This window comes from Jaculus jaculus, chromosome 8 (genome assembly GCF_020740685.1).
Source record: "Jaculus jaculus isolate mJacJac1 chromosome 8, mJacJac1.mat.Y.cur, whole genome shotgun sequence".
Classification (NCBI taxonomy): Eukaryota; Metazoa; Chordata; class Mammalia; order Rodentia; family Dipodidae; genus Jaculus; species Jaculus jaculus.
Genome location: NC_059109.1, coordinates 4,395,775 through 4,417,868, shown reverse-complemented (window position 1 = coordinate 4,417,868; position 22,094 = coordinate 4,395,775). Strand labels below are relative to the sequence as shown.

General features: G+C 46.1%; 1 protein-coding gene across 2 annotated transcripts in view; it reads left to right on the top strand.

Annotated features, from left to right (window-relative positions):
- The first annotated feature begins 1,500 nt into the window (after window positions 1-1,500).
- Window positions 1,501-22,094, top strand: part of Fkbp5 (FKBP prolyl isomerase 5) — a 105,011-nt gene continuing 84,417 nt past the window's right edge. The window contains exons 1-2 of one of the 2 annotated variants that reach the window (XM_045157180.1): window positions 1,524-1,599; window positions 21,375-21,513. The gene's annotated coding sequence lies outside the window, so the exon portion shown is untranslated. Of the gene's footprint in view, window positions 1,600-21,374; window positions 21,514-22,094 lie in introns of both variants that reach the window. The other variant, XM_045157181.1, reaches the window with a different exon arrangement.

Here is a 22,094-nt window from a genome sequence, read left to right as displayed (position 1 = left end):
ACAGATAGGGTAGAGAGTGACCGAGGAAGACACTCTATGTTGATCTCTGGCCTCTTCACGTATGCACACCTCACCCGTGCACACGCTCCCACCAACACCACACACGCATGCACATGTCAAAACCTGGGTGTGAAGTGGGCAAAATAACAGAGTTAGATCCAAGAGACATGGCCTCTATAATTAGGCTATGCGACTTGGTTCTCATAGGGAAGTCTTAGGTTCTGTAGGTAGCTAGCTATGAGACTTGAGGTCTCTCTTTTCTCAAAAAATTGAGAGGTTGATGCCAGGTGTGGTTATACACATCTTTAATCCCAGCACTCAGGAGGCAGAGGTAGGAGGATCTCTATGAGTTCGAGGTTGCCCAGAGACTACATAGTGAATTCCAGGTCAGCTTGGGCTGGACCGAGATCCTACATAAAAAAAAAAGAAAGAAAGAAGGAAAGGAAGGAAGAATGAAAGAAAAAAGAAAAGAAAAGAAAATCAAGGGGCTGGAGAGATGGCTTAGCCCTTAAGGTGCTTGCCTGCACAGCCAAAGGACCTGGATTCCATTCTCCAGGACCCATGTAAGCCAGATGCACAAGGTGGCACATGTGTCTGGGGTTTGTTCACAGTGGCTGGAAGCCCTGGTGTGCCCATTCTCTCTCTCTCTCTCTCTGCCTCTTTCCCTCTCTCAAGTAAATAACTAAAAAAAATTTTTTTAAAAACTTTATTTTAAAAAATCAAGAGGTTGAGTTCCTAAAGGTCAGGTTCAGCTCCTCTCACGGATGGCCTGTGGGTTAGGATTCTGGGTAGGTCGCAGCTCTTTCATTTAGGCCCCTTTCTGTCTTAATCACTTGGGCTCTGGTGTTTAGAAGTCAGCCATGGGAAAGCAGGGTGTTCAGAGGGTGGTACTAAGTGCTGAACTGGTTCTTGATTTTTTTAGACTCTAAGGGGCATCTTAAGAGTTCATGGCGTTGTTTCCCGGGGCCAGCATGTCTTGTGTCCTCTCCAGTCTCCGGGCAGGCTTGTGGTGGACAGATCAGGAGAGACAGAGCCTTTCCGAGAAGATACAGATGTGAAATCAACTAGCTCGTTTGGGACATTTCTTTGGAGCTGAAGGGGGAATGCTGTGAAAACGTCTGTCGGTCATCTTCCTCCATCCCTTCTCTCTGGGTCTCCCGACAAAGGCCAAAAGTGGTGGTGGTGTTGGGGGGGGTGGTTTGCGCAGACACGTGGGCTGGCTCCAAGAGGCGGAGATGCAAAGCCACGGGGCGGAGCCTCATTTGCATAAGACGGTGCGCGGCCACCAATGGGAACACGCGGAGCGGCGGCCCGCGCGCCGTTTGGGAGTGGAGTGACAGCTCCGGCGTCCTATGGCAGACGGGTCCTGCGTCCGGCGAGGGCGGGACGACGCGGGGCGCTGCCCGGGGGATTCGGGCCGGTTGTCGGGGCGCTGCCAGTCTCCGGGCGGCGGTGTCCAGCGCGCGGGCGGGCTGGCTGGCGGGCGGGCCTGCTGGGGCGGGCAGAGAGCGGGTGAGCGGCGCGGCGGCGGCGGCGGACGGACAGACAGACAAGACGGACAGACAGACGCGGAGCCGGGCGAGCCAACCTCGGTGACAGGTACCGGCGCCATGGCCGCAGGGATGTTGGTATTGGGGCGGAGGGAGGCGGGTGGAGAACGGAGGTGGAGGACGAGCGTCGGCGAGGAACCGGAGCCCCTCTTTCCCGGTCCCGCCAATCACACTCCCCCCGCTTTCCCTCTTCACGCCGGAGCTCCTCCATCCGGGTCGGGGCGAGCTGGTACCCCGGGAGGGTCCAAAGCCGCCGCCTCCTCCTCTAAGGCGGAGGCCCGAGCCGCTCTCCCCGGGACCGCGGGGATCGCTCGGCCTCCCTGGGGCTTTTGTTTCCCCGGCCCGGATCGGGTCCTTTTTCCTGTCTTCCTCCTCCTCCGGGGGTGGACAGTGAGTGACCCGTCACCGGTCACCGGGATCACGTCCCCCTTGCCGCTGTCCTCACACCCCAAGCCCCGGGCGGCGCCCGGTTTGGGGTTAAGAGCGAGCCGCGGGCGGGAACGAAACTTGTCGCCTTCCGGAGGAGGAGGAGGACCGCGCGCAGCCCCGGGAGGGAAGCCGGGCGCTGTCCGCGATGCTGTCCGCTCACCTGGAAGGACCGACGTCTCCCCCGTCCCCTCCATCACGTCCACCGCGCCCCCGGGGAGCCAGCGGATCACGGAGCTTTCCTCCGCGAGGCCCCCGGGTGCGTGTGCATGGGCGATCACCGCCTCACCTGCGGCCCCCGGGCGTGGGGTGCGAGGCGATGGGATGCGATGGGGTGTGGGGGGGGACCGCGATGTCCGTGCGCCGCGCCCCGGCTCGCAGGTGATCTCCAGATGGCCAGCGGCGGAGGATGAAAACCAATTAAAAGTTGCATTGAAAAAAAAAAAAAAGTCCTCATTCCCCTTTCAGTCCTGGGACGTGGTCACTGCTTCCGTGCAGGCCCAAGGTGGAGAGGACTCAAAAACCCCAGTAGTAAGTGGGGGTGACAGTGGCTCTCTCGGGGTGTAGATTACCTTTTTCTTTCTTTCTTTTTTCTTCTTCTTTTTCAAGGTAGGGTCTCACTCTAGCCCAGGCTGACCTGGAATTCACTATGTAGTCTCAGGGTGGCCTCGAACTCAACCCTCCTACCTCTGCCTCCCGGGTGCTGGGATTAAAGACGTGCGCCACCACGCCCGTCTCTGATCGCCTTTTTTCCCCCCCTCCCTTAAATATATTTATTTATTTGAGACCGAGAGAATGGGCGCGCCAGAGCCTCCAGCCCCTGCAAACAAACTCCAGATGCCTGCTCTACCACCTTGTACAGCTGGCTTACGTGGGTCCTGGGGAATCGAACCTGGGCCCTTTGGCTTTTCAGGCAAGCACCTTAACCGCTAAGCCATCTCTCCAGCCCAATCGCTTTTTTTTTTTTTTTTTTAATGTATTTATTTTCTTGGGGATGAGCACTTGGAGTCTGGGCTGGTAAAAGTCGCCTGCTGCAAAGTGATGGCGAGAGCCGCCGCGGGAGGAGGAGGAGGAGGTACAAGTTGTCGGCGGACCCTTCGCGGTTCTCCGGTTCCCGGGACGCTGGGCTCCCAGCGCTTGGCTGCGGCTCAGTGAATTCTGCACGGAGCCGGTGGTTTTGGACGGGCTTCTCACGGGGACGTTTGCAGACGCACGAGGCTTAGCGTAGATTTGAATGGGAGCTTTCTTTTTTGCCGCTCTCCCGGGTAGATGCCAGGTTTTTTTTTTTTTTTTTTTCCCATTGTCTTTCTATCTTAGACTGGGAACAAGGGGAAAGTGAACGGTGTATTTATACATATTTGGCTTCAGGATGTTTAATAGTCTACGGGAATCTCTGCTCTTCCCCCCCCCCCCACTCCTTGCATTTTTTTTTTTTCACTTTAGAGATTCATTCGTAGCTGCACCGCTTGGTGCGTGAATCGGGCTTTTTAAAGGACTGACTTGAAAATATTTTTTTTTCTTATTCTGGTGGGAAATTTTTATTCAGTCATACTTTCAACTTAACCATTTTCTGTTCGTCTCCCTCCCAGCTGACATCCGCCTAACAGTCTACAATTATGGGCTCTACAGAAATGGTATATTTTTAAGAAGTTTTTTTTTTTTTTCTTTCTTTTTGAGATAGGGTTTCACTGTAGTTCAGGCTGATTTAGAATTCACTGTGTAGTCTCAGGGTGGCCTCATACCTCCTACCTCTGCCTCCCGAGTGCTGGGATTAAAAGCATGTTTTTAATAGAGGGTTATTATTATTCACACCCATCATTTGTGAGTAACACTGGAGTCTGTTCACTGTTTTTCTCTTCTGTCTTGTGATAACCAAATTGAGTAGGCTTTATACATCAAAGGTGTTAGCTTAACTAAGAGCAGAGTTGATTTTTATTCAATTATATTGATGAATTGAATGGTCATTTTATTTATCTGGCCAGTTTCAGCTAGCTATCACTTGTGACTACTTAAGATTTAAAAAAAAGTAATCGAAGCCAGTCTTTGCAACTTGTTTTATTTTTTTCTAAAACAATAGTCTTATATACTAGGAAGTCTTTGTCATTCCAATATTTAACAAAACATGTGTGTCTAAATATTGTTTTTTCAGTTACACGCATTTTGGGTGGATTTCTTTTTAAAAACATAATTTTAATCAGTTCAACGTGAAAAGCCTAGAATATTGGGGTTAGGCAATCAAGTCAATTAAAATTTTTATGTTTATCTGTGCACTGAAAGAGTGCATATTTTGGATTGTTTAATCTCTTAGCAGTTCCTCAGCCTAGAATGAATTGGTCCAAGAGGAAAACCTCCTTTTGGTATATCAGTAGAGGAGGTTCGTACTGTAAGAGGTTCTTGCTGTCTAAAGCTTTTTGTTTGTTTGTTTTTGTTTTTTGAGGTAGGGTCTCACTCTAGCCCAGGCTGATCTGGAATTCACTATGTAATCTCAGGCTGGCCTCGAACTCATGACGATCCTCCTACCTCTGCCTCCCAAATGCTGGGATTAAAGGTGTGTGCCACCATGCCCGGCCCTGTCTGAAGCTTTTTGATAGTTCGGGGAGACAGGCTGGTTGAACAACTCTAACTCATGTAGAATGGACTTCATAAGACTGCGACTTACTTTCTTTTCTTTTCCTTCTTTTTTTTTTTTTTATTTTTTCAAGGTAGGGTCTCACTCTAGCCCAGGCTGACCTGGAATTCACTAAGTAGTCTCAGGGTGGCCTTGAACTCTTGGCAATCCTCCTGGGATTAAAGGCATTTACCACCACACCCGGCTATCTTTTTAAAATATATTTTTAATTGTTTAATTTTTATTTACTTATTTATTTGAGAGAGAGGTAGATAGAGAGAGAGAGAAGGAGGGAGAGAGAGAGAATGGACACTCCAGGGCCTCCAGCCTCTGCAAATGAACTCCCGATGCATGCGCCCCCTTGTGCATCTGGCTTATGTGGGTCCTGGAGAATTGAACTGTGGTTCTTTGGCTTTGCAGGCCAGCGCCTTAACTGCTAAGCCATCTCTCCAGCCCTTTTAAAATATTTTTACTTATTTATTGGTAAGCACAGAGAGAGAGAGAAAGAAAGGGCATGCCAGGGCCTCCAGCCACTGCAAATGCATATGCCACTTGTACATCTGGCTTTATGTGGGTACTGGGGAGTTGAACCCAGGTCGTTAGGTTTTGTAGGCAAACGCCTTAGCTGCTGAGCCATCTCTCCGGCCCAAGACTGTGGCTTTCTTGGTTGTACATGAGTTGATTCCACTTTGTGTACAGGAATATGTCAGCTTGGACACTACTGCAAGTAGTGGGAGGTTTTATTCCTTCATCCTATGAGGATGCTTGATACCACAAATGTAGTTACAGTTCATCATTTATTTATATGAATGAAAGCTTATGGCGGGTACTTTACCTAGAAAGGTATCTTTTAACTAAAAGCCTGTTTTAAGTTCTAGTTTTTAAATATTTTAGTTACTGAGTTTTGTCCACTTCAACTTGTGGTAGATCATATCATAGAATTATCAACCACATTTCACTTTCAAAATTAAGCATAAGCTGACTCTCACATCCATAAAAAAAAAAAAAAAATTGGAACTGTTTTAAAGACAGTTACCCTCAGATAGGGATTTTTTTTTTTTTTTTTAGTCTGAGGCATAGAGGATGGTAAATTTTCTTTTTTTTTCTTCCTTTCTCTCTTGATGTCTTGAGGATTGAACCCAGAACCTTGTGCATACGCCATAAGCACTCTACCCATGAGCACACCTCCAGCAATGGTAAACACTTTTAAGTGCATAAAAGTATAAGAATTTACATTAAGCTAGCTGAATTCAAGGGTAGATCACGTAACACTGCTAGACGTTAATGTTGCCGTACTTAGCAGAGATAGGCACATGGTAGCTGGCATGAGGAATGGGTAGGGGAGATGGCTCAGCAGTTAAGGCACTTGCTTGCAAAACCTGGTGGCCTGGGTTCAGTTTCCCAGTACCCATGTAAAGTCAGATGTACAAAGTGGCACATGCCATCTGGAGTTGGTTTGAAGTAGCAAGAGGCCCTGGCATACACATTTTCTCTCTGCTTACAAACAAAACAAATTAAAACAAATTAAAAATATATATTTTATTTTATTTTTATTTTTAAATTTTATTTATTTGTTTATTAGGGAGAGGGAGGGAGAGAATGGGTGCTCCAGGACCTCCAACCACTGCAAACAAACTCCAGACACATGCTCCATCTTGTATATCTGGTGTTCTGTGGGTACTGAGGATTGAAACTCAGATCCTTAGGCTTTGCAGGCAAGCACGTTAGCCGTTGACCCATCTCTCCAGCCCATTGTCATACTTTGTAAAGGTGAATCTGTCACATGTATTTTGGCACCTTCAGTTCTGCAATAAAATATCTCCATCTTGTAATTCTGAAAATTTTGAGCTTTCTAACTTAGCCAAGTAAGTAATTACATTTGTTTTTTGTTGTTGTTATTTTACATTTCTGAAGTTTCTGCAGTAAATCTTAGTGCTGTTTGCTGTTTGCTTTTTTTTTTGCCATGCTGGGGACTCAACCCAGGATCTTATGTGTGTTTGTCAAGTGGTCTACCATTGAGCAACACTGCCAGCCCCTTGGTGCATTTTAAAATTCTGACATTTATTATAGCCACCAAATTTGTTTTTTTTTTTTTTTTTAGAAAATTCACTTTATATGTATTGGAAACCGGGTGGGTGCTGGTGTGTACGTCACATAACCATAGACTTAACACAGTGACCGCTTACATGTGGTTTAACTTACAAAAAAGATGTTTGCTTAGAATAAAAGGCAGATTTTTGTTGTTTGTTTGAGGTAGGGTCTCACTCTAGCCCAGGCTAACCTGGAATTCACTATGTAGTTTCAGGGTGGCCTCAAACTCACAGCAACCCTCCTACCTCTGCCTCCCGAGTCCTAGGATTAAAGACGTGTGCCACCACACCCGGCTAAAAGGCAGTTTTTTTTTTTGTTGTTTATTTTATTTATTTATTTATTTGAGAGCAACAGAGAGAGAAAGAGGCAGATAGAGATAGAGCGAGAATGGGCGCACCAGGGCCTCTAGCCACTGCGAACGAACTCCAGACGCATGCACCCCCTTGTGCATCTGGCTAACGTGGGTCCTGGGGAATTGAGCCTCGAACCGGGGTCCTTAGGCTTCACAGGCAAGCACTTAACCGCTAAGCCATCTCTCCAGCCCTAAAAGGCAGTTTTATAAATGTGACAGGCTAAAATAATTTCTTGTAGTGCCATATATATTAACAAGTTACTAACAGGTAGGGTAGCTGACAGATATTACTAACAGTCTTATAGCAATATTAAGAACATTAAAATTCTACTATACAAAATAATTTGTATACCTTCCTTTTAGTTTGTTAAGAGAGTTGACTTGGTTTTTTTTTTTTTTTTTTTTTTTTGGTTTTCTGAGGTCAGGTCTCACTCTAGCCCAGGCTGACCTAGAATTCACTCTGTAGTCTCAGGGTGGCCTCGAACTCACATGGATCCTCCCACCTCTGCCTCCTGAGTGCTGGGATTAAAGGCGTGCGCCACCTCGCCTGGCTTTGATTTGCATTTTATGTTGAGACTAATAGTTACTACTTGTCTTTATGGAAAACATTTGATAAATAAGAATCAAGGTCTGCCAGAGGGAGTGTGGGTTGGTCTGGAAGCAAAACATTAAAAAGTAAGAACAAACTTTCTTTTGAGTCTCTCTCTCTCTCTCTCTGAGAAAGAGAAAGAGCTGGTGCACCTGGGCCTCCAGCCCTGCAGTTGAACTTCAGACACGTGCGCCATCTTATGCGCATGAGCCACCTTGCGCGCTTGTGTCACCTTGTGCGTCTGGCTTACGTGGGATCTGGAGAGTTGAGCACGGGTCCTTAGGCTTTGCAGGCAGGTGCCTTAACTACTAAGCCATCTCTCCAGTTCTCCGCCCTTTCTTTTGAGTTTTTGAGGCAGGGTCTCCCTTGTAGCCCAGGCTGGCTTTGAACTCACATCAGTCCTCTTACCTCAGGCAAACCATATTGAAGGTTGGGGATTATAGCCACTCAGAGTTGCTGTCATTTTTGTAACAAAGCTCAAGATTTCATCATTTTTTTTCCGTCTTTTAGAAAAAAGATATAATTATTGGCTGGGTGTGGTGGCACACACCTTTAATCTTAGCACTTGGGAGGCAGAGGTAGGAGGATTTTTGTGAGTTCGAGGCCAGCCTGAGACTACACAGTGAATTCTAGGTTAGCCTGGGCTAGAGTGAGACCCTAACTCTAAAAACCAAAAATAAAATAAAATAAAAAAGGTACAATTATTATAAAAGCGAAAATGCTGTATTTGCAGAGTAAAATAATGGTGATTTTTTTTTAAGTTTTCTATTTTTCTTATATTATTTTATTTTTATTTATTTACTTATTTTGATAGAGGCCTACAGCTGCTGCAAATGAACTCCAAATGCATGCGCCAACTTGTGCATCTGGCTTACATGGGTACTGGGGAATCAAAACTGGGTCCCCAAAATAATGGTTTTATAAAGTAAGCAGCCAGTTGTGAAAGTTAAGGAACATCCACATATCCTGAATTTTTTTTTTTTTTTTTTTTTTTGAGGTAGGGTCTCACTCTAGCTCAGGCTGACCTGGAATTCACTGTGTAGTCTCAGGGTGGCCTCAAACTCATGGCAGTCCTCCTACCTCTGCCTCCTAAATGCTGGGATTAAAGGCATGCACCACCATGCCTGACTCTAAATGTTTTTAATATTTAAAATGTGGTACATTTGAGTCATATAATTTTTTTTTTTTTTCGAGGAAGGGTCTCACTCTGGCCCAGACTGACCTGGAATTCACTATGGAGTCTCAGGGTAGCCTTGAACTCATGGCGATCCTCCTACCTCTGCCTCCCAAATGCTGGGATTAAAGGCGTGCACCACCACGCCCGGCTGAGTCATATAATTTTTAAATGGCTTAAGTTTTGGGAGGAAAAAATAAAGGATAAGAAAAAGACTGGAAGAAGGTTGTTTTTCCCTTTGGCAATTGCAGACCTTTCTTAAAGCAGGTGATGGTACATTTCTAAACCCATTTTTAGCATTCTGTTACAATGTTGGCAATTTATATTTATATTTATGTCAAATGCTTATCAGAAAGTTGTTTGAGTATGGAAAGTAGCAGGGTTGCAGATTTCAGACTGATCTCTTCAAAACTCAGATTTGGGCCCTACTTTGTGGCATGTCCCTTTCATCCCATCAGACGTAGGAGGATCACTGAGTTCAAGGCCAGCCTGAGACTACCTAGTGAATTCCAGGTCAGCCTTGAAAACACACGCACACACCCCCCTCCAATCAGATTTTTGTTTTGTTTTTTTGTTTAGCAGTGTGGTTTCGTGCTCTAGCCCAGGCGGCATTTGTTTTTAAAGAACAAAGCTTAGTGACCCTGACCTCAAGTCCTTCATTGACCGATTCTAACAAAAGGCGTTATAAAAGGACTTGTATTGATCTGTAAGTTATTTAGAGCTATTAAGAGAGTACTTAATGTTAGCACTAACAGATAGTAACTATTGTTGAATGAACAGTGGCGGGCTTGGGAGGGTTAGCTTTAATAGGTCTAAGTTTGAGTGATAAAATGAAACTTATTCATAAAAATTAGATTTGAGTGTCCTTAATGCTCCTATCCCTGGAAATAAGAGCACTTCCTCTGTTAGCTGACAGTTATACAATTTGAATTTGAGAGTCAACATGTCTCATTATAAGAATCAATATTGTGGTGAGTTACTTTGTTTTTCTTTTCTTTTTTCTTTTTTTTTTTTTGGTTTCTTGAGGTAGGGTCTCACTCTAGCTCAGGCTGCCCTGGAATTCACTCTGTAGTCTCAGGGTGGCCTCAAACTCACAGTGATTCTCCTACCTCTGCCTTCCAAGTGCTGGGATTACAGGTGTGCGCCACCACGCCCGGCTTGTGAGTTACTTTTTATGGAACAACCACCCTCAGGATTGCGTCTTTATCAGAAAATATTCTGAATAAGCATAGAATGTTCTTTGCCAATGTTAAATGTTAACCAGTGTAGCTACTTCCATGTTTAACTTTGTGGGAAAGTAAGACAGTAGGGGGGAGAGACGGTTCAGAGGTAAGGCACTTTCCTGCAAAGCCTAAGGACCCAGGTTCAATTCCCCAGTACACACATAAATCCAGTTGCACAAGGTGGCATGCACAAGGTGGTGTCTGGAGTTCGTTTGCAGTACCTAGAGGCCATGGCACATCAATTCTCTCTCCCTCCCTCCCTCCCTCCCTCCCTCTCTCTCTCTCTGCCTCTTTCTCTGTCAAATAAACAAAATAGTTTTTTTTTTTTTTTAGTTTAAAAAAGTAAGACAATTAAGTTGTGTAATCTCAACATATATAGTTTTGGTTTTTGTCTCTAGCATTAAAAAAAAGACAAGTGAATTTTAGATCAACCTGAGCTAGAGCAAGACCCTGCCTTGAAGAACTAAAACAAACAAACAAACAAAAAATTGTTGTGCAGTGGATAGCAGCATCCAATGGTTTGAAATCTTAGTTTATGAGGTGATAATTTGTTATAAGAAGAAAATGTCTCATTGAAGCAGTTGTCATGGAAAGAAATCCTCTTTTATACTATTCTTTAAAAATTTTTTTGTTTTATTTTTATTTATTTATTCGAGAGCGGGAGAGAAAGAGAGAGAGGGAGGGAGAGAATGGGTGCACCAGGGCCACCAGCCACTGGAAAGGAACTCTAGATGCATGTGCCACCATGTGCACCTGGCTTACATGGATCCTGGGGAATCGAGCTTCCAACCAGGATCCTTAGGCTTCACAAGCAAGCGTTTAACCGCTAAGCCATCTCTCCGGCCTCTCTCTTTTATACTATTCTTAATAGAAAGATTAAGAAAAGCTGAAATGTCAGGGCTGGGCATGGTGGGGCATGCCTTTAATCCCAACACTTGGGAGGCAGAGGTAGGAGGATCGCCGTGAGTTCATGGCCACCCTGAGACTACATAGTGAATTCCAGGTCAGCCTGAGCTAAAGTGAGACCCTACCTCAGAAAACAAAACAAAACAAAACAAAACAAAACAAAAAAAAAAAAAAAGAAAGAAAGAAAGAAAGAAAGAAGGAAGAAAAGCTGAGATGGTCATCTTTCCTACCTTAGATTTATTTTCACTGTGAACTTAATAAGCCCCTTAAAATACATTTTTTGGTTCACATATATAATATGCACAACTATACATATATAAATAACAGCTATAAATTTTCTGCATTATATATAGCTACATATATGTGTATCTTTGTATATACACATTTATATATAGCTGCACGTATGTGTGCATGCTTATATACATGCATAGCTGATGTATGTGTATTTGTGCCTGTAACTCTGCTTTATATGTGAAGTCCTCTTTCTTCTTTTCAGTGAAGTGTTCTGCACTAGCCGAAAGGAACCAAGTATATGTCCATGAAAAGCCGGGTACAGAACGTTCACAGCAGCTCTTTCACAATAGAAATGAGCTGATTCCCACAGCAAGACAGAGGAACTCACAAAGACTGCTCAGAGCAAGCAAAGCTCCACACAGTATTTGATTTCATGAGAAAGATGAGAACAGACAAATAAAGGTGCGATGGTAGAAATGCGGACAGTGGCTGCCTCTGGGTAGGGCAGGGGTTGGGTTGATTGAGAAGGTATTCAGGGAGCTTTATGGGGTCATGGAAGTATTCTATAGTTTTACATGGGTAATGGAAATTCAGATGTAAATTTTTTTTTTAATGAAATGTTACTTCCCTGTCTTTTTTTTTTTTTTCCCCCCAAAAGTAAGGCTTCACTTTAGCTCAGGCTGACCTGGAATTCACTATGTAGTCTCAGGGTGGCCTCAAGCTCACAACAATCCTCCTACCTCTGCCTCCTGAGTGCTGGGATTAAAGGCGTGCGCACCACGCCCAGCTCTGGCTCTCTTGTCAGTTTTTAGCTTGCAAAAAGGTACAAGACTAGTTCCAGGACCTTCCATATACCTTTCTCCAGATCCGCCAGTTATTTATATATGCCAGACTTGGTAAGCTGAACATTTAAGATTTGTGCACACTACGGATGTGCATATTTTATCCTTCTTTTATTTGTGTGTGTGGTGGTGGTGTTTTTCAAGGTAGGGTCTTGCTCCAACTCAGGCTGACCTGGAATTCACTATGTAGTCTCAGGGTGGCCTCAAACTCTCGCCAATCCTCCTACCTCTGCCTCCCGAGTGCTGGATACATTATATCTTGATAAGAGAAAAAAGCTTTAAAAATATGTGGAAAAGAGGAGTGGTCTTTTTTTTCTTGGATTTAATTTTTTTTAATTTATTTATTATTTGAGAGAGATAGAGAATGGGTGTGCTAGGGTCTCTAGCTACTGCACACAAAGTCCAGATACATACGCCACTATGCATTTGGCTTACATGAGTACCGGGGAATCGAACCTGGGACCTTAGGCTTCACGGGAAGGTGTCTTAATTGCTAAGCCATCTCTGCTGCTCAAGGGAAGTGATCTTATGTGGAAAAAGGGAAATTACTCAATGAGGAATTAGCTAGTCATTTATTGGTACAGGGAAAAAAAAAATGTTGAGGGATGGCGAAAAGGCTTAGCAGTTAAAAGGCACTTGACTGCAAAGCAAAAGGACCCAGGTTCAATTCCCCAGTTTCCACATAAGCCAGCTGTACAAGGTGGCACATGTGTCTGGAGTTCGTTTGCAGTGGTTGGAGGCCCTGGCACCATTCGTGCTAGCTCTCAAATAAATAAAAAAAATATTAAAAAGGCAAACTTGTTGACGGTCTTGTCTGTGCATGATGTGGTGTTGTTGCTCCTCACTGACGGTTCACGGGAAGAAACTGGATCCAGGACTCAAAGCAGAGCTTCCAGCAAGGAGACCTTGCTTTCTTCTGTTGTCTGTGCCTGTCCCCAAAGGGGTGAGACTAACATCTAGTCGTGGCTTTCTGAGCAGTTGAAGGTGGCGCACACCTTTAATCCCGTTACTTGGGAGGCAGAGGTAGGAGGATCGCCATGAGATCGAGGCCAGCCTGAGACTACACAGTGAATTCCAGGTCAGCCTGGGCTAGAGAGAGACCCTACCTCGAAAAACCAAAAAGTAAAAGCAAAACAAACAAAAAACCCTGACAACAGCAAAAAAGGGTTGCACACCAGCGGGCATAGTGGCACACACCTTCGCACACACCTTCACCAGCGGGCATAGTGGCACACACCTTCACCAGCGGGCATAGTGGCACACACCTTCACCAGCGGGCATAGTGGCACACACCTTCACCAGCGGGCATAGTGGCACACACCTTCACCAGCGGGCATAGTGGCACACACCTTCGCACACACCTTCACCAGCGGGCATAGTGGCACACACCTTCACCAGCGGGCATAGTGGCACACACCTTCCCCAGCGGGCATAGTGGCACACACCTTCGCACACACCTTCACCAGCGGGCATAGTGGCACACACCTTCACCAGCGGGCATAGTGGCACACACCTTCCCCAGCGGGCATAGTGGCACACACCTTCCCCAGCGGGCATAGTGGCACACACCTTCCCCAGCGGGCATAGTGGCACACATCTTCACCAGCGGGCATAGGGGCACACACCTTCACCAGCGGGCATAGGGGCACACACCTTCACCAGCGGGCATAGGGGCACACACCTTCACCAACGGGCATAGTGGCACACACCTTCACCAGCGGGCATAGTGGCACACACCTTCCCCAGCGGGCATAGTGGCACACACCTTCCCCAGCGGGCATAGGGGCACACACCTTCCCCAGCGGGCATAGTGGCACACACCTTCCCCAGCGGGCATAGTGGCACACATCTTCACCAGCGGGCATAGTGGCACACACCTTCCCCAGCGGGCATAGTGGCACACATCTTCACCAGCGGGCATAGTGGCACACACCTTCCCCAGCGGGCATAGTGGCACACACCTTCACCAGCGGGCATAGGGGCACACATCTTCACCAGCGGGCATAGGGGCACACACCTTCACCAGCGGGCATAGGGGCACACACCTTCACCAGCGGGCATAGGGGCACACACCTTCACCAGCGGGCATAGGGGCACACACCTTCCCCAGCGGGCATAGTGGCACACACCTTCACCAGCGGGCATAGGGGCACACACCTTCACCAGCGGGCATAGGGGCACACACCTTCACCAGCGGGCATAGGGGCACACACCTTCACCAGCGGGCATAGGGGCACACACCTTCACCAGCGGGCATAGTGGCACACACCTTCCCCAGCGGGCATAGGGGCACACACCTTCCCCAGCGGGCATAGTGGCACACACCTTCACCAGCGGGCATAGTGGCACACACCTTTCTTGAGTCCCAGCTCTGGGAAGGTAGAGGTAGGTAGGAGGATGACTGTTGAGGAGGAAGCCAGTCTGGAACTACAGAGTGAGATCCAGGTCAGCCTCTGCTAGAGTGAGGCTCTACTTCGGGAAAACAAAACAAAACCTAGCCCATTGTAGGTGTGTGACTCTTTCTGTCTCTCTCTCTCTTAATGTAGGTCTCACTCTAACCCAGACTAACCTGGAACTCGAAGCGATCCTCCCACCTCTGCCTCCCCTGTACTGGGATTAAAGGTGTGTGTCACTACACCTGGCTGAGCTGGGTTTCGCACAGACATGGACCATCTTCAGTGTCCTGGAGCTCACTAAAAAATGAAGAGGAAGCTGGGCGTGGTGGCGCACACCTTTAATCCCAGCACTCAGGAGGCAGAGGTAGGAGGATCACTGTGAGTTCAAGGCCACCCTGAGACTTCACAGTGAATTCCAGGTCAGCCTCAGCTAGAGTGAGACCCTACCTCGAAAAACAAAAAAAGAAAAAAAAGGAAGAAGAAGAGGAGGAGCCAGGCATGGTGGTGCATGCCTTTAATCCCAGCACTGGGGAGGCAAAGGTAGGAGAATTGCTGTGAGTTTGAGGCCACCCTGAGACTACATAGTGAAGAATTCCAGGCCAGTCTGAGCCGTAGCAAGACCCCACCTCAGAAAAAAAAAAGAGGAAGCAAAAAATCTGGTTGTCATTTTGAGGTGGTGAGATTATCAGGGAGGAGTGGCCAGTGCTTGCTGACCGCAGCTTTTCATGCTCCCAGCTCTCGGCCAGTCTGCTCCTCCCACAGTGGTGCTCCCACGGCGGTGCTCCCACCGCCTCCTCACGTGCCGTGATTTAAGGTAAACCTACTTAGCCACAGCCGGAGCCGGGACAGCTGCTAAAACATCCCCTTTTCTCTTGTTACTTTGTATGCATTCACTGCAATTTATGATCATGATTTACAGGTAGTTTATATTTTAAAACACCTGTCTTTTCCTTTCTACTTTACATCGGAAAGCTGTTTATTTGCTAGGGCGGGAGATGTTTAGGACAACTGGAGCGCTAAGCCAGATGCTTGAACAGATTAATCACTGATATTGGAGGCCAACACTCGTTTTGCCATTACTAATCACAACCATACATTTCTATGGATTGTGTATTTTCCAGTGAAACCGTAAGTTCATTAAAGAGAAAAAGATGTGTGCTATCGATCAACATGGATGAGAAGACTAACTTTTTCCATTTAATGAACGTGGTTGTGTTCCTTTGAAATGGCAGGCGAGGTCCTTTAGCCCTTTTTCATAATTTAAATTTTATTTTTAATTAAGAGAGAGAGATAGAACGAGGCAGATAGAGAAAGAGAGTGGGCGTGCCATGGCCTTCAGCCACTATAAACAAACTCCAGATGCATGTGCCACCTGGTGCTTACATGGGTCCTGGGGAATCGAACCTGGATCCTTTGGCTTTGCAGGCAAACGCCTTAACCACTAAGCCATCCCTTTAGCCCTTTTATTCACAGTAAATTTCACTAGTCTATCAAGAAGGAAGAAGACGCTATTTGGAAACTGTTTATCTACTAATTTTTTTTTTTTTTAAACTGGTGCTGAGGACTGAACCCAGGGCTTCTTGCGTGGTAGGCGGGCGTTCTGCCGCTGTGCTAACCCACCCAGTTCTATCTGCTCGAAGCTTGCTCTGCCAGCCTTAGCTGAAGAGAGGAGTTTAAGAATGCCTGCAGGGAAGCCTTTTATACTATTGTTAGGAACGTTTCCACCCGAGCAGAGCAGAACGGGGAGAGGAGTGTGGCGGGCTCATCTGACACCCTCACCCGTTGTCCGTGTCTCTGGTCAGGCCGGTGGGCGTGTTTGTTAGTGTTGCAGGCAGGGGTTCACTCTAGCCCACGCTGGCCCCGATCCTCCGTGCCATCATGAGTGTGCACCCTCACGCTGGGATGGGTTGAACAAGCTCACACCTTGCTCAGTTCTTAGAACTGCTGTAAAATGGTGATGATAATATCAGTGTACTAGATTTTTCCTTTTCTTTGCTCTCCCCCCACCAAAGCTTAAAATCACTTGTGTTTTAGCTCAGAGGTTTGACTTTGGACAAGTGAGAGTTATGAAACTACTTTTTAAAAATTTACTCTTATTTATTTATTTGACACAGAGAGGGGGAGAATGGGCACACCAGGGCCTCTAGCCAGTGAACTCCCGACACAAGGGCCACCTTGTGCATCTGGCTTTACGTGAGTCCTGGGGAATCGAACCTGGGTCCTTTGGCTTTGCAGGCAAGCGCCTTAACCTCTAAGCCATCCCTCCAGCGCTATGAAAGTATCTTTGTCTTTAGTGTCTTTTGGTCAGTTCATAACCTGAAAAGTAAGAAAGATTAGTTTTTAAGCTTCTTATTAGACTAGGTCAGCCAGATATTATCTGTAGAATAAGGTATATTCTGAAAAGTGAGGTTCTCTTTGCTGCACCGTCTGGGGAAAGCCCTGTAAAGTGCTTAAGTGTCTGTATGTTTTTTTTGGTCATCTCTGGCCCTCACTCCACCCCTTCTCAGGCCCAAGTCTGTATTGTCTGGACACAAAATGTCCTTAAACGCCATCTCCACAGTAGCTCCACACCAGCATTCCCATCCTTTCCTCTTCCTCCAGCCAGAACAGTTTTCTTCTGACGTTCCTCTTTCGCTGTTAACCACTCCGTTAATTTTACCAGTCATTTTTGACTCTCCTTGAGCTCAGCGAGTCACTACATTCCTTCGTTTCTGTCTTAATTTGATTAACATGTGAAAGTAGGGAGTTATCTCTAATCTGCAGTGAACCTCATGCATATCAGAATCAAGACTTGTTTATGAAGTGAATAGCTAGGGTATTTTCTTCCTTCCAGGGAAGTCACCCAATCAGCCTTATAAGCTGTGTTTTGTTTTCTTTTTAAGTAAGAATTTTTTTCTTAAAAACCAATGTTTTCTCACTAGGCGTGGTGGCAAGCCTTTAACCCCAGCATTTGGGAGGCAGAGGTGGGAGGATCGCCGTGAGTTCGAGGTTACCCTGAGACTACCTAGTGAATTCCAGGTTAGCCTGGACTAGAGTGAGACCTTACCTTGAAAAAACAAAACAAAAAAAAAAAAGCTATTGTGGGGGCTGGAGGTTTAGCTTAATGGTAAAGCCCTTACCTAGCACACATGAGGCCCTAGGTTCAAGGCCCAGGAGCAGCTACGACAATAGAAGTATTGCCTGTAAGACTGGTGTGGAATTTACTATGTATTCTCAGGGTGGCCTTGAACTCACAACGATCCTCCTACCTCTGCCTCCCGAGTGCTAGGGTCAAAGGCGTGCGCCACCATGCCCGGCTTCCAGACCTATTGCTTTCAGGGCTCTGGTAAAAATTATATGGCAACCAAGGTGATTGGTGTGATTGTCACATCACTCAGCTCAGACAAACTGGTGAGTGGTGGCTGACAGGACCCACAGCGCAGGAGAGGTTGGAGCAGCAGACAATACAGGTCCAGCCCAGGATGACTTCCTTAGTCCAGAAGGCTTTACAATAGGAGGAAATGGCTGAACTGCGCGGATCACACGTTTTTAAGACTTTCTAGTGTTTTTGTGGCTAAAAGTATAGGGCCAGACAGTGCCCACTAAAAGTCCGCTTTTGCTGAACGTGACATCCGTACCTGATTTTATTACCTTGTCATGTTTCTGCAGTTTCCTGTCTCTGAGGAGCCTTTTCTCGCCTGTGAGGCTCTAAGTAGGAAGAGGGAAGCGGTTCCAGCGCCCTCACTTCCCACCAGCAGCTGCCCAGCTGCCAGGTTCTGGGCCTGGCTCCCGCCAGCCTGGCTCAGGGAGACCCTGTTCTCCTTTCTGCTCCTGAGGAATGCTTCAGCCTCTTCCTGCTGGGAATCAAGGTTCTGCTTAAGATTGTTGCTGACTTGCCGGGTGTGGTGGCACACGCCTTCAATCCCAGCATTTGGGAGGCAGAGGTAGGAGGATTGCGGTGAGTTCGAGGCCACCCTGAGACTCCATAGTGAATTCCAGGTCAGCCTGGGCTAGAGTGAGACCCTACCTCAGGGGGGAAAAAAAAGATTGTTGCTGACTTTGGACAAAAGAATCAAAGGCATCCATTGTCCTAGATAAACCTGAAGTCCTGGATTATTTTCTTCTCCAGGGGCTGTGAATAACATGGAGGCTCTGCAGTGCTCGCGTGGAAATTAATTTAATGGAGAAAAACACTATAGTCTAGGAAGTCAGCTGTGGTAGGAGTTGGAATGAGATTCAGAAGTGTTGTTACCAGGTAGCTGCATGACCCTGGGCCATCTTGTTTCCTTGTTCTTTTGTTTGAGTGAAGGTATCCCGGGCTGATCTCAAACTTTTTTTTTCTTTGACAAAAAAAAAAAAATTTTTTTTTGAGGCAAGTTCAACCAACTGGTCTTTTATTTTAATTTTTTTTTTTACTTTTTTATTTTTATTTGACAGAGAAAGAGAGAGAGAGAGAGAGAACGGGCACACCAAGGCCTCCAGCCACTGCAAAAGAACTCTAGATGCACACGCCCCCTTGTGCATCTGGCTAACGTGGGTCCTGGGGAATCGAACCTGGGTCCTTTGGCTTTGCAGGCAAACACCTTACCCACTAAGCCATCTCTCCAGCCTACCTTTTATTATTATTACTATTATGAGAGAGAGGGAGAAAGGGAATTGGCACGCCAGTGCTTTCAGCCGCTGTAATTGAACTCCATGTGCATGTATCACCTTGTGTGCATGTCCGACCTTGCACATGAGTCACCCTGTGCATCTGGCTTACGTGGGATCTGGGGAGTCAAACATGGGTCCTTAGGCATCACAAGCAAGCACCTTAACTGCTCAGCCATCTCTCTAGCCGTGATCTCAAACTCTTGATCCTCCTGCCTCAGCCTCCTGTGTGCTGGGATTATAGGTGAGCATCACCATACCTAGCTATCGCTAATTTAAGTCCACTAAGCCATTTCTCCAGCCCCCTTAAGCAATTTCTTAACCTCCTGAGATTATTAAGAGAATTAAGTGAATTAATACACATAGGATATTTAGAATGTCACTAGAGCTTGGTGAGTCATTGTTAAGTTGAGAGAAGGGAAAATGCTTTTCAGATAGAACGTTGAATGATAAAGGAAGGGGAAAATACCCTCGGTTCTTTTGACATGATAAAATGGTGAAAGTGACAAGCTTACTAGGAAATAATCAATGATTATGTCAGGGCAAAGTTATGAATGGCCAAGCCAGGGAATGTGACATCTCTTCCATATGTGTTGAGGAAACATGAAAAGACCTCACGGGTACTTGGCAAGGGCTTTCAGTGTAACAGTTCCAAATCATAGTTCTAAGTGTGTCGAGCATCTCACTGACTTTCTTGACTTACAAATAACGGGAAGTGAGCTGGGGAGATGGCTCAACAGGTAAGAGTTCTTGCTGTGCAAGCATGACAACCCGAGCTCCATTCCCAACACCCTCACAAAACAAAACCGGCTTGAGAAGAGAAAGGTTTCTGTTTCATTTTTAGAGTTGTCCATTACGAGCGCTGTAAACTTAGATCGCTTTCTTTGTCAAAGACTTCTATTAATTTTTTATTTTGAGAGGGAGAATAAGTAAGGGTGCAGGGCCTCTTGCCACTGCAGACAAACTACAATTACATTCTCTACTTTGTTTGTGCGTCTAGTTTATGTGGGTACTGGGGAATTGAACCCTGACTGGCAGGCTTTACAAGTAAGTGCCTTGAACTGCTGAGCAATTTTGCCAGTCTAATTTTTTTTTAATATTTTTATTTATTTATTTATTTGACAGCGACAGACACAGAGAGAAAGACAGATAGAGGGAGAGAGAGAGAATGGGCGCGCCAGGGCTTCTAGCCTCTGCAAACGAACTCCAGACACATGCGCCCCCTTGTGCATCTGGCTAACGTAGGACCTGGGGAACCGAGCCTCGAACCTGGGTCCTTAGGCTTCACAGGCAAGCGCTTAACCGCTAAGCCATCTCTCCAGCCCGTAATTTTTTTTTTATTTAACTTTTTGAGATAGGGTCTCATTCTAGCCAGGATGACCTGGAATTCACTTTGTAGTTTCAGGGTAGCCTTGAACACATGGCAATCCTCCTATATCTGCCTCCTAAGTGCTGGGATTAAAGGTGTTCACCACCACACCCAGCTTCTTTTTCTTTCTCTCTCTTGGATTTATTTTATTTATTTAATTAATTTATTAGAGAGAGAGAGAAAGAGGCAGATAGAGAAAGAGAGAGAGAGGGAGAGAAGGGCAGTACCAGGGCCTCTAACACTGCAAATGAACTTCAGACACATGCACCAACTTGTGTATCTGGCTTACATGAGTACTGGGGAATTGAATCTGGGTCCTCAGGCTTTACAGGCCTAAGCCATCTCTCCAGCACCCCATCCCTTGTTTTTTTTTTGAGGTAGGGTCTCACTCTAGCTCAGGCTGACTTGGATTCACTATGTAGTCTCAGGGTGGCCTCGAACTCACAGCAGTCCTCCAACCTTTGCCTCCTGAGTGCTGGGATTAAAGGCAGCACCCCCTTTTAAAGTGGACTTTTTGTTTCTATAATGGTGGAACAGTGTCTCTTAGAGCACTGATGGCATGAACTACCACGAACTCGACGTGATGCCCCCAAGCTTCTACCAGCTGTCTTCAGTGGCTTATGTTTTAACGTATGCCAAGCATACCGGCGGTCCTATTTAAGCATTGTTTTCCTTCCTGCGTGAGATGCCTTGTGATAAACCCGCGGGTTAGTGTGTGGCCACTCCACTTGCTCAATGAATACGCCCTTCACAGAGCAGATAATCGCTTCTTAAAGATGTCAGTTCCCCATCACCAAATCACTGACTTATCACTTCCTTCTCCCCTAGAAATGTATTATTTGGACCCCGGTAAGGGTCCTCCCTGCATTTGGAAAGTTCACATAGCATACAAACGCTTTTTAGTGCCTAGAAGCATAATTTTACTATGAAATCATTTTGCAACTGGCAGTCTTTCCACGGTCCATATTCTTTCCCATGATTAAAGAAAGAAAACGTGGCCTAGGCCCCACCGCCACCCCGGGCCGCTGCAGATTATGCCAAAGGAAGCAGATGTCTGGAACACTGGCTGAAGGTCCTTTATCATGCTGAAGCCGGCAGGGAGAACTGTGCAGCCCTCTCCGTCTGTAAGTGTCCCACGTCTTCAGGGCCATGTGTGTGGACCCGGTCACTCTCTATGGCAAGTACCACCATTTGCTTTCCTTTTCGGTCCTCAATTTTCTGAAGGGACTGGAGGACTTTTCCTCCTCTACTTATGGCTCATTCAGATGTTCCCTGTTTATAATTCTTGTAAAAGAAAAGTGCTTCAAAATTAAGATTTGGGTTGCTTTTGGAGGCAGAGAGGGAGAGGGAGGTGTGTGTAGGTTTCTCTTAGCCTCTTCATGTAAGACAGAGACTTCTGTTTCCATTGAGAAAGCTATTTATTTAGTGTCGTGTGCATGTGTGTGTTACTAATTGAACCTCGGGCCTTGTGCATGCTAGTAAGTGCTCTACCTCCGAGCTACATCTCCAGCCCTGAAAATTTTCTTAAGCTGAACTCTTTTATTGTTTGAAAAAAAAAAAAAAATCTATGTAGGTGATTTGCTAGTTTTCCTTACGAACTTCCGTAGTCATTAATTTTTATAGTTTAATCTCTTTAGGTAGTAGCCCTGCAATGCGGATACCTTGATAAAGGGACAGTTGACTTTTGTCACTCTCTTTTCTTTAT